General features: G+C 34.6%; 2 long non-coding RNA genes across 2 annotated transcripts in view; both read left to right on the top strand.

The window, feature by feature from the left end:
- The first annotated feature begins 226 nt into the window (after window positions 1-226).
- The window catches only part of LOC108361924 (uncharacterized), a 23,030-nt gene continuing 11,486 nt past the window's right edge, over window positions 227-11,770 (top strand). The window contains exons 1-2 of the long non-coding RNA XR_001847386.1: window positions 227-238; window positions 1,424-1,426. This is a non-coding gene — a long non-coding RNA (uncharacterized LOC108361924). The remainder of the gene's footprint in view (window positions 239-1,423; window positions 1,427-11,770) is intronic.
- Window positions 4,933-5,669, top strand: LOC108361923 (uncharacterized). Its single transcript, XR_001847385.1, has 3 exons — window positions 4,933-5,272; window positions 5,355-5,513; window positions 5,581-5,669. It is a non-coding gene; the product is annotated as an uncharacterized LOC108361923 (long non-coding RNA).

The raw sequence follows: 11,770 nt of genomic DNA, 5'->3' as shown, positions 1-11,770 counted from the left end.
TCATTTTAATATATAAAGATATGCCCCTTTTTACCTTTGACTACTAAATTAAAATACTACACTATAGTCTGGCAGCTGCTATTTGCTGGCCTAATGCCATTTTTTAATGTATTAAAGTATTTTTTGTGCCTTCACTAAACTAATTCTCCAGAGTAAAAAAGTACATACCTACTCATTATTTTCATAAAAAGTTTTCCCATTGAGATATCAGCTGTTACAGTTGACATTTCTACTAAAAGTTTACAAATTTATTTCTTTCGTAGTCAGTATTCTTGTAGTTCGAAATCGTTTAAGTCTTCGAATGAGAAAGATACTTCAAAAAAGAGAATGGAAATGAATATTTGTGTGATAACCAAAAAAGAGAACCAACATATAAGTAGCTTGCTAAATAAAGTAAAACTCATTTTCAAAATGGACTCTAATTCGGGTAATAATATTCCACTTTAAGTAGAGCTATAAATAAAAGTATAGTTTAAAAAACTAAAACCTCCCTATTATAATTGCCATTCGTACTGTCATCAGGTATTCAGGTATGTAACTTGAGAATAGAAATCGCTGCATCTTTTAGGCGCATCAATATTACATAGTTACATCCCGAGCTAATAAAAGGAAGGTAAAAACTGGTTTCATTTGGCGGTCTTCAAGCTTTGTGGGTAATAAATATGTTCAATTTAGAGTTTGTGGGCTGAGAATCATGTTGCACCTTTTTGCATGTTTTGAATAATAGGCTTTTTTATTAGAAAGGGTACACGTTTGTTTTGCCGTGCTTTTCGATGTTTGAAAAGTAGCAGTCAACAAAGATGCAAAAAACTGCTGTTTTAAACATTTTTCTGCGAAATATTATTAGACGGAGCACATCCGAAGAATATTACAATTATATAAAGGAAATAGCAAGAATGATATGTAAGTACGTAGGTGAAAAATGCTTTCTTGCATTGTTTTGTTTAAACTTGTACGTTACGTTATTTTTTCAACTTTATATCTAGCCTACTATTAGTCATGATACAAAAAAGAAGGTAGTTTCATTGTCACTTTTCGGACGCCATGTTAACTACCTGACAATAAAGCAGATTGTGACATTTTGTGCTGCCATACCTAGTCCTCAATAATCATTTATTTATTGTGAAAAAATTATTTATTTACAAAATTAAAAGAAAATTTGACTTCGATCATACATAGCCATATTTGAAAAGCAACCAACCAACTTTTTCTTTAAAACAAAAGACCGCTAAATATGTTGTCCACCGCAAAAATTAGTTATTATTAAATGCATTTATTCTAAAGCTAATTACCGAAAAGGATTTGGATGTGCTTTACAAACGTTAGCCCCAGTTAGGCTTTAATTTCGGTGCTTCATGATATGAAAGATAATATAGTTATGGACGATTGAACTGGCACCCAGAGTTTGGAAGTAAGTAGTTAGAGGGTAGCCCAATGCCTTAAGAGCAGCTTGTCTGTCACCGCAGACATGTATGTAAACTCATTCCCCTCCACCTATTTTCCACCACGTAGTCCATGGCCTTGAGGATTGCAAATACCTCAGCCTGGAAGGCCGAAGCATACTTCCCAAGAGAGAAGTTAATCTTATCCCCATTAACTCCGATATAGACCCCAGATCCTGACACAGAATCAGTTTTGGAGCCATCAGTGAAGATTCGATTATGTGTGAGTCCGGGCTCAGTGCTGGTATTAAACCAGCATTCAAAGGTACTGGTGGCGTACTATCCTGTGGCATTGAAAACACACAAGTGCTCAGGTCACTGCCGCTAGCAATTTCCGCCTCCCCCACTTAGTGTTATACCGGCATACGTTTCTTTTTAGTCTGCAAGTGGCCTTTAAGGCTTCCCTACTTATGAGTGAAGGTAAGTGCACCAGTGCATCCAGAGCAGCGCCACACCAGGGATGAAAAAGTAGGTACAATTGTACCTTTTTCCGACGTTTGATGACTTAAAGGTACATTAGGTACAGTCACTAGATTTTAGGTACAATCATCTTTTGATCAGATGCATGTTTATTTATTTTTTTCTTTTTCCTTTACCGTGCTAATATATTTACTTGTAGGCATGGGAGAAGCTCCGCTTTCATTTTGCAGAATAAACAATTCTAAAGAAAAGTGGTCAAAAGGAAGAAATTAAAAAAGTAATATTATGTATTATCCTAAACATTTTACATCGAATTTAGAGCAGCCACTACGAAAAATTAACATTTTACTTAGCTATCCGCAAATTCGTATTTTTTTCTATTAATTGTAACTCTTATTTTATACTTATACTTATACTAAGTCAAATTCAATAGTATTTGTGGTTAAATGAGTGAAAACAAATTGTCAAATGGGACTAAAAAATGGTATTTTGATTGATTTAGATCAGAATAGGCCATCAGGCGTGTACATGCGCTAATAAAGCGGCTATTTGTAAGTTTTTGGCCCATATTATCGTCGATAAAGGATATAGGAAAAAAAGCTGTGTCAAAATATGGCGACCAATTTTGTTGTCAAAATATGACATAATGAAAACCAGCCTTTATTCGCCCGTACAGTCCAGTGTCTAGGATGTCTTCAAATTTCATATTTTCTTTAGATGAGAACTATAGCTATTTGACCCATATCCGGTTTTTGATTTCTGGAAATATATTTAAAATGCTTTCGAAGTTACTTACGGCAATTTGATTATTTTCTCTAGTCTTGCTCGGATAAATTAGCAGACTTTTCCTGTTTTTTTATAAAAAGCTGGATAAAGAAGTATACTTCGCAAAGTGTGTTTTTTGTCTTTTTCGCCAATATTTTTCAGTAGTCAAAATTAGACAAAACAACGCTTCTCCGATTCCCATTAGACTATAGTCTATAGATATAGGCTCAGTTAAATCAGTTAAAAAAAAAAACCTAATCATGTTTAAAGTACATCCATCTTTTAAATTCATGTTTTAAATAAAATTTATAAAAAAAAAATACGAATGAATGATGTAAATTTTTATAGGTACAATCTGTTTCATTTAGATACATTTATTTTATGATATTAGGTACAATCTGAAATTTCCATTTTTCATCCCTGCGCCACACGGCAGTAGTTGTTTGAAGTTTTGCAAGCTTACTTCCCACGCTCTTGATTGAGAATCTGCTCCACCATACCACTGCCGCATAGCTAATTATGGGTCTGAGGTATAAAGCCAGAGGATTACCTATGGTGACAGCCCATGTTTTGCCAAAGACCTGTTTACATTGCCAAAATGCTACCAATTCTTTAGAAGTTTTGTGTTCCACGATAGATTTCCACGATAGTTTTGTATACAGAGCTACTTCTAGATACTTCACTTCAGGAGAATTCTGAATTTTGGCTCCTTTAATTGTGAGGGAAATGAGACCATTCAACCTTCTCCGAAGCCTGGTTTCGGACCATGCTTTAATGACGAAATATCTAACAGTTTTGTTATGTAAATACATTTATTTTGTTTAAAATAAAATAAAATAAAGCTTTTTCATAAAATTAGTTATTATAAATGTTTCAAAACTGGATTTTATTTTATTTCTTCATCTCTGCGCATCGATATTATTCAAAGGATCTTTTAAACGCTTGAGAAAAACGTTCAAATTTGATTATCGAACACATCAACTTGCTATTTTTTTACGTAAATTTTACTCTTTTATTGAATTCCAAATATTTAAAAGAAAATCTCTCCTCACAAAAAAATTCAATGTGGCAAAGCTATGCTTAATGTTTACATCTGGAGAAATGTCTAAAATCTGCTTTATAATCAAAAAATAGTAGTAATGAAACTAGCTTCTTTTTTGTATCATGCTATTAGTGATATACTTGTTGTGCTAGTGTCCTTGCAAGTAAATACAAATATAAGCTTATATTTAAGGAAAACAGCTTTTATTGAAGCAGCTGTGATAAGAAAAAAATATATGGCAAAAACTAAAAAAAAGTTTAAACAAAAATTTTTTCCGATAAAATTATATTGGATCCACTATTTTCAATTTCAAATATCTGACCTCATGATTTAAAATCATCGAATTCGAAAACCTCTTTATATATAAGTCTTTGGTGAAAAATAAAATATAAAATTTGATAGCCATATTGGATGCACCATTTTGAACTTAAAAAATTTGCTATCAGATTCGAATTCAGCACCCTCGAAAACTTCCCATTTATATCAGTTTACGCAAAAAAGGAAAAAGTTATAAAATTTGGTCGCCATATTAGATCCGCCATTTTGAATTCCAAAAATCTTACATCAGATTCGAAATCAGCGATCTTGGGAACCCCGCTTATGTATAAGGTTTTGGCCGTGCTGGGTGATCTTGTTAGTTGGTTCATGTAAAAGTAGGTCGCCATATTGCATCCGCCATTTTGAATTTAAAAAGTCTGACAATATATTCGAAATCAGCGACCTCAAACACCCCCAAACACTAAGTTTCAAATCAGTTTGGTTACTTCTTGACTTTTGGCCATCAAATGTTCGCCAGCAGTCGTTCAATGTTGTAATAATTTACAAAATTTTTAAGTAATAAAAATGATGACTTAAGTTGATTATAGCTTTTTTAATATTATTCCTAACATTCACATTCACATTCGCATTCACATTCTCTTTCCGAAAATTCGCATTCGCGTGTTTCTCGTGATTCTCGTGTTAACGAAAACTCACCACCGCATGAAGGTGACGTTGTCGTTGCTTCTCCCTCTCTCTCTCTTTCTCTCTCCATCAACAGCATTTCATATCAAGAATGATAGAATACAAGATTGCGCCGATCGCAGCAGAATTCGTGAGAGTAATTTTGGCGTGACGTCATGGTAGAGTTGACAAGTGAGAGCGGCGAGAACAAGCTGTCCAAATGTCCAATATTTGTAAACAAGTTTTATGTTAGGTTAGGAAAATGTGAGGAAAGTGTGAAAGTTGCGTGGCTTTTGATAGCAAATAGAAAATTTATTTAATTAAACCAAATATTTTATGGCGAAATGAAAAATGGACGCAGAAATATTAGAGTCAGTGAATATATTCCTGGTTGGTATACTATTTTCTGACAAAAACAGCGTTTACAATTGTGTTTGCATATGTCATAAAAATTGAACCGATTGAGGAGGAGTTCCTCAGCGTTATTGTTTATAAAACGAACGGCAAGGTGGAGAAGTCTTGTTTATGCCTCCTTGAATATCAAATCCGGTCGTTATATGCAGTTGCCTGAGCAATTTCACCCGGTTGCCTCAGTAGCGCAACGCAATGAAGCTGGACGGGAAGTGACGCTGGTTGAGTACCTGTCTGGTGTTGTGCATAGGTAAGCATTACGGAAAGGCATTCAATAGTAGCAAAATATGCATACATATGCACGTATTTGCATACTTTTTCTCTTCAACTAGATTCCAATGTTTTTAAAATAACTTTGTACACAGTACGGCATCCGAGCATCCAATGCAGGAAATTATATAACAAATACTTCAAATACTTTAAGAGGAAGTAGAAGTGATCTTTCCACGTATATATCATCAAACACCCACTACACATGAACTCCTATTATGGTAAGTATAATTTAATAAGTTTGCGCACTCAGCCAGTGCTTATAATAAATAAGTTTCACTTTTTCAGTTCATCAACACAATCGGTTGTATTTTCAGATTTTGAAGTAATCACTGGAACCCCATTTTAATCAATGCACACATTGCGCAAGGAGCATGTTCACGTTTAGTGTGATTTGCGGGCCACAGGCTTTAGTACTAGTACATCTAAGGCAGATATTAATTTGAATGGTGATCTTATTAATGCTTCCATGTACGCAGTGCTATGTCAAACATGCAGCTCTGAATATGAAGAGTTTGTTTCGTTCAAATCGGCTAGTAAACCAGAAATAGCCAAGGCATTTACTTATGTCGAAGGCTGTTATGATTTATATTACACCTTGCAGCCTGGAAATCTTTGTTTAAGTGCAGAATCTTTGAAAAAAAAAAAAAAGAAAGGGGCGCGCCTAACAAACAAATCACCACATATGTATGTATAAGAGCAAGTACCAAATTTCACACTGTTCTACTAATTGCTGGGTTCCCACAATCCCACTGGCGCTTCAGGTGTAATATAAGCTATGGTTTTGAGCTTTGGCTTTGTATGCTTGCAGTCAAAGTGGCCGTCAATTTCCGGTAAAATTAACCGAACCGCTGATTGCCATTTTATATATTGGAGAAGATATAAAACACATGGAAGAGCTTCACAAAGCTATACACGTTAAAGCAGTGATCGAAGGTATGTATAAATATGTAGAATCCAAAAAAAAAACTTTAATTTAAACTATTTTAACTTTTTTATGCTAATAGCTCCTGCAAATGAACAACATCGAATTGGGCTACAAAGGCATGGACATCAATTAGGCGGTTTGCCTACACCTTTCTGCGTATGTGTTTGTGCAATAATTGAGCCGTTCAGTGCACACATCGATTAACTCCACTTTTTGAAAAATCTTAGTACATAATACTTATAACATTATTTATTTGATTTTATTATATAAATGGAATTTTAAGAAATAATGTACATTATTTGATCGCACCTCCCAACTTTTTTTGGTGGAGTTTATCAATTTGTGCACTGAACGACTCAATTATAGAATGTCATGCGTTCCCATGTAAATTAATTATTAAGGAATATTGCGAACCATTGCAATAGTTAAGATATCGTTATAATAAACGATTGTAGGATATACATATATTTATATTTAAGTTTATTTTTAGGTAAAAGTATTTTAATGTTTTAATGTTAATTTTTCAAATATTCTAGATAAAAATTTTAAAAGTTCGATTATGTTTTTAGTGCTAAATATTTGACCATAGCTGTAATTTCGGCAACAAAATTAAAAATGTTTCTTTTTGTAAAGACCATTTTCATATCTTTGTTAAAAATTTGGCGGCCCTGAAAAGGGCCTATTTTTGGAAGATGTTGGTTGAGGAGTTCTGCCGATTGTAATGCAAACGTGGGCCTTTTTTGGTAACATCTAGTGGATTATCTCGATAGGACCAAACTCTTGAAAATGAAACGTATGTATGGCAGCTGAAATAATAAAACTTAGTGATACAAATTCAATAAATTTTATATGAATTCGCTAAAATGTATCAGTGTTTTAGGTATCACAATTAATTTCAAAAAAAATAAACTATACTTACTTGTAAATGTATGCTATTTTCTAAGTCTAGGTCAGTATTTTTTTAAATTTTCTTTTTCTATTGTGGGCATTTTCAATAAGTTCCTTATTTAGTTTTCTTATTTTAAAGAACATTCTTGCCCTGAAAAATAATTTTTTCACTTTAATGTCGCAATGAATATTGGAAGCTTGCTCAATGTGTTTTTTTACAAAATCGTTTGTAATGAGCAAGCTATCTTCATTCACTGCTTTAAATACTGACTCTAGATCACGCATTACATCCATCATACTACTGCTGGGGATAGATAAACCCCCCTCACTTAAGTGAGTTGCCCAGGAGTATGACGGATCTTCCCTACTTCTGATTGAGGTGCTAGGTATGTCGTCTCGCAATTTGTGGCATATATACCCAGCTAAGTGCTCCAAACCATCGTACTCCAAATCTTCGAATTCAAGCTGCTCCACCGGCCATGGCTCCGAAGCAACTTTCAAATTTTTCAATATTATACCTTCGAATACATTGGCATGCATTTTAAGTATAGTTGCGTGATTTGTTGGGTATATACATAACTATCTATTTTAAATGTATTTTAAATACTTACCTGAAAGAGGCGCCAGTGTTATTTCTAAATCAGGTGTATCATCTACCTCGACATTGGCAGAATGCGATAGGACGCCTTCATTATGCCCAAGTAAATACAACCTGAGGCGGTATTTAAATTCTTGCTGATCCGGGTGATCGTGCAGCCCACCTTTTGACCGGATCACTCCAAAAAAATTTTCATGCACATCCTGGTTGAGACCGTAAGTTAAAATATATTTCCCATTAAATCGGGTTTTTATATCTTCAAACAACATTTTCAGTGCTCTATTCATCTGAATGATTCCTTAAAGTAAATTAAGCAAAAGTCGTAAATACTTGAACATAAACTCATATCAACAAATATGGAATACATATTATATTATAAAGTATCACAAAGTATATTAGTTGTGTTACCTTTCTGGAATGGCAGCAAACTGTTCCTTCCAATCACCCTCATGCTTTTTATCATATCCGTCATCTCGTTCAGTATTTGGTCCTGTTCCTCGAGAGCTAGGCCGTAAGCATGGCATCGCTTTCTCGAACCAGCGTGTGGCACCCTGACGTTCAAAACGTCAAACCAATCATTAGTCTGAAATGTTTGAAATTTATTATAATAATAAGATGTATAATTATGTTAATTTTTTTGTCAAAGATACTAACTACTTTAAACAATTGGAAGCATTCATTCCAATTCTGCTCTTTAAGGTGGCCTAAGCTTGCTGCCCTCGTAATTGCTTGCGCTACCGTGTGTGAAAATAATTTAGCAGCCGTTTTTACCTTTTGTCGGTGAGGTCCTGACACGCTCAAATGACTTGCCGAAATCTTATGTGTAATTGTCAAGCCTGTAGAGGTGCATGATAACAGCTCTAAAATAATTTCCTTTTTAACCGATTTTCCATTGATTAAGAACCCTTGATCAAGAAAATGATTCCTTAGTAATTTTAGCAAATGGGGTACGTCCGCAAAAACGAAAATTTTTCGATCTCCGAAAATAAACCTGCGAAGTAGAAATGCATTACATAAGAAATAAGTTTAGGTGGCTACCTTATTAGAGAAACTCACCTAAACTCTTACGGATTGTGATAAAAAGATAAATCAAGACGATGTAAATTTTATAACTTACCAAGGGTTGTCGTCGTCTATATTAAGCGCATTAAAAAGTGATCTGTTGGTTCCTCCAAGATCGCATACAACCGCTACAACATTGTAACCGCAATTTTGTGAAGTTTGCAAAATGTTTTTCAGCACATCTTCCTCCATTTTGCGATCAAAATCGTAGAACACGGGCTGTTTCCACTTAGCCATAAGTCCTAATGAATATAAGTATATTAGAAATCCAAGTAAGTAAATTGTTTGTTGTGGTATTTACCTCTGAGCATTGCTACTTGTACGTAATTTGCAGGCGCTAGTGTTGAGTCCGACAAAGTATCATAACAATATGTCTGCCTTATTTTCATTTCGTCGAAACTCAGGACACATAGCTTTTGCAGTGTGTCCATGTGGGTAGCGGCTCTGAGTATCTGGAATACCGGTTGTATAAAGCCTCTTGACATCTCCAGCTTTTCCGCCCATTTTTGAAGCGTTCTAATTCCAGGTAGGGGAAATTTTTGCTTATAAAGCAACCTGTAAGCCTTAGGACTTGCAGCATACAATGTGACTGACTGCGCGATGTCGTTTTCAGTCCAGGTCGGGCGTTTTGATCCAGAATTTAATTTCTGTATCTGGCCTTTAGTAAAAATTGTTGCCAGTTTCTCCTCCATATTGCTGCATTCAGTTTCCATAATTGAAAGGCGTTTCTGCAATTGTTCTATTTCCCAAGCACTTTTTTTCTGTTGCGATTCGTATTCTCGTTTTAAAGCCACACGGTCGCTGCTCTGCTTTTTATTCTGTTTTTGAAGCAGCTCATTTTCGCGTTGTAGGGCCACTCTAGATGTAGTTTAAAATAATTTATATATATTCACATTACATTCTTATATCGATTTATCTCACATTTTTATTTTCAACTCCTCCACTTCCTGTAAATTGCAGTCATAATAAAAAAATTCTCGGGACGGTGATGTCGAAGCGTCAACATATCCGTGAGGTTCCTCTTGAGGTTCCTCCACATTCAACACTTCTATAATACACAAGCTTGTAATAATGAAATACACTTTTTACCTGTTATAACTTTAGTTAACTTTTGAAGTGGATTGCTGAAGCAAATCACTTATAATTTGTTTATTCAATTCTTGAGTGGGCTCAGGATTGGCAACACAAACTTTTGGCACAGCACCGCGCTTGAGTATTCGTTTCTTAGCGAATCCTGAGGAATATTCAATGGCACGTTTTTACTGAATACAAAAATATGAATCAAATATACTTTACCCAAATTGAATTCTACATTATTTTCATAGTCATTACTTGTGAAATGCTTCATGCATATAACATTCGTCTTCGGGTTGAATTCATCATCCCTCTGGCAGAACTGGATCCACTTTTCCAGCAGTGCCCCATCAGAAGGAAAACGAAAAAAACTGAAACCCTTCGGGGTAGTGCTGTTATCACTAGCACAAGATTTTACTGCGCACCTCATTATTAAAATAAATTTAATTAAATAAAGTATTTAATAAAACTCTCGAAATTTCTGTACTTGCTGATTTTACACACACAAGGATGTTTACCAACAATAAGTAAGTAAATAAACTGCTGTCTTCTCTACTGTGACGTCACCAAAACAGCTGATTCTGTCAAAATCACTGAGAGCCGAGTAGCGGTATCGTCATCGGCGCCACCTCTGTATTCTCTCCACCGTGATTTCATATGTTGATACGGACGGCCGGTACGGAAGGGCTCTAAACGTTAAATCACCATAACCTTAAACCAGGGATGGGCGTAATCAGGAAAATTAATAATTGAATAAAAAAAAATAAGAATAAGTTTTCATTCATCATTTCAACATTTTTGAATGACGAATAAATTTGTATTCTTCATTCAAGCACTTTCGAATGATGAATAAATTTTCATTCATCATTCAAGTAATTTCAAATAAGAATAAATTTTTATTCTTCATTCAAGCACTTTCGAATGATGAATAAATTTGTATTCATCATTCAAGTAATACTGAATAACGCATAATTTTTCATTTATTCATTCTTTCTTGATCATATTACCAGGTAGACGGTCAGTGAAGAGATTTTTTGTCCAGGTCACCAGATCTGCACCGTTCATTCGACTTTAAAAAATGAGGTGTCAAATGAAAGGGTTCGGGCTGTAAAAGTGCTATAAGGTTTTACTTTTTCGAAAAGAGTTGCCACCTTTAAAAAAATTTAATTACAATTTAAAACAAAAAATGAATTAATTAGTAGATACAATATGGGTATCAATCTAAATGGTTATGAAAAGGTTTTATTTTTTTATTACATACAAGGGGTTGCCACCTGTTAAAAAAAATCAAATTTAATTTCAATTATTGAAATTAGATAAGTAAAATATTCATCATAGTATGGGTGTTGGGCGAGGGAGGTTTAAGGAGGTTTTATAATAATAATATCCCAACGGTTTTTACCCTCCATTCCCGCCCATCTGCACGAGGGGCGCAGTCCGCATGACGTACGGAACCAATATTTTAAATTTTTGTGCCGAGTCACGATAGGCAGGAGTTTTTTAAGTGTCGAGATCTAAAACTGTTCAGCTACAGAACTAAATTTATCAGCTGATTTTATGTATTTATGTCAATAATTCACCTATTGAGAGAGGAGAGTATCGCTTTCTTAATGCTGAAAAGCGGATCTGATATATCAAACGTGCTGGAATGAGAGTTAAAATCCTGGCATAAGCAACGGAGTGGGTCGTGCAATTCAAAATTGGTTTTACAAGCTTTCAGAAATATGGGACAAAAGTGTCTTGATACGCGTGACGGAACATTAAAGCTTACATCAGCCAGAAGAGACGGACTTGAAATTGAGCCTGTCAGTAATTTAACCATAAAAATTATACCAAGCATTTCCCTGCGACTGGCAAGTGTAGGAAGGTTAATAAGTTTTAAGCGACTCGTATAAGGTGGAAGACTATATTGAGAATCCCATCGGAAA

The sequence above is a fragment of the Rhagoletis zephyria genome, unplaced genomic scaffold, assembly GCF_001687245.7.
Source record: "Rhagoletis zephyria isolate East Lansing unplaced genomic scaffold, Rhagoletis_zephyria_1.1 Rzeph_scaffold_00884, whole genome shotgun sequence".
Taxonomy (NCBI): Eukaryota; Metazoa; Arthropoda; class Insecta; order Diptera; family Tephritidae; genus Rhagoletis; species Rhagoletis zephyria.
The sequence above is the reverse complement of the archived record's forward strand: the minus strand, read 5'-3'. Positions and strand labels throughout refer to the sequence as shown.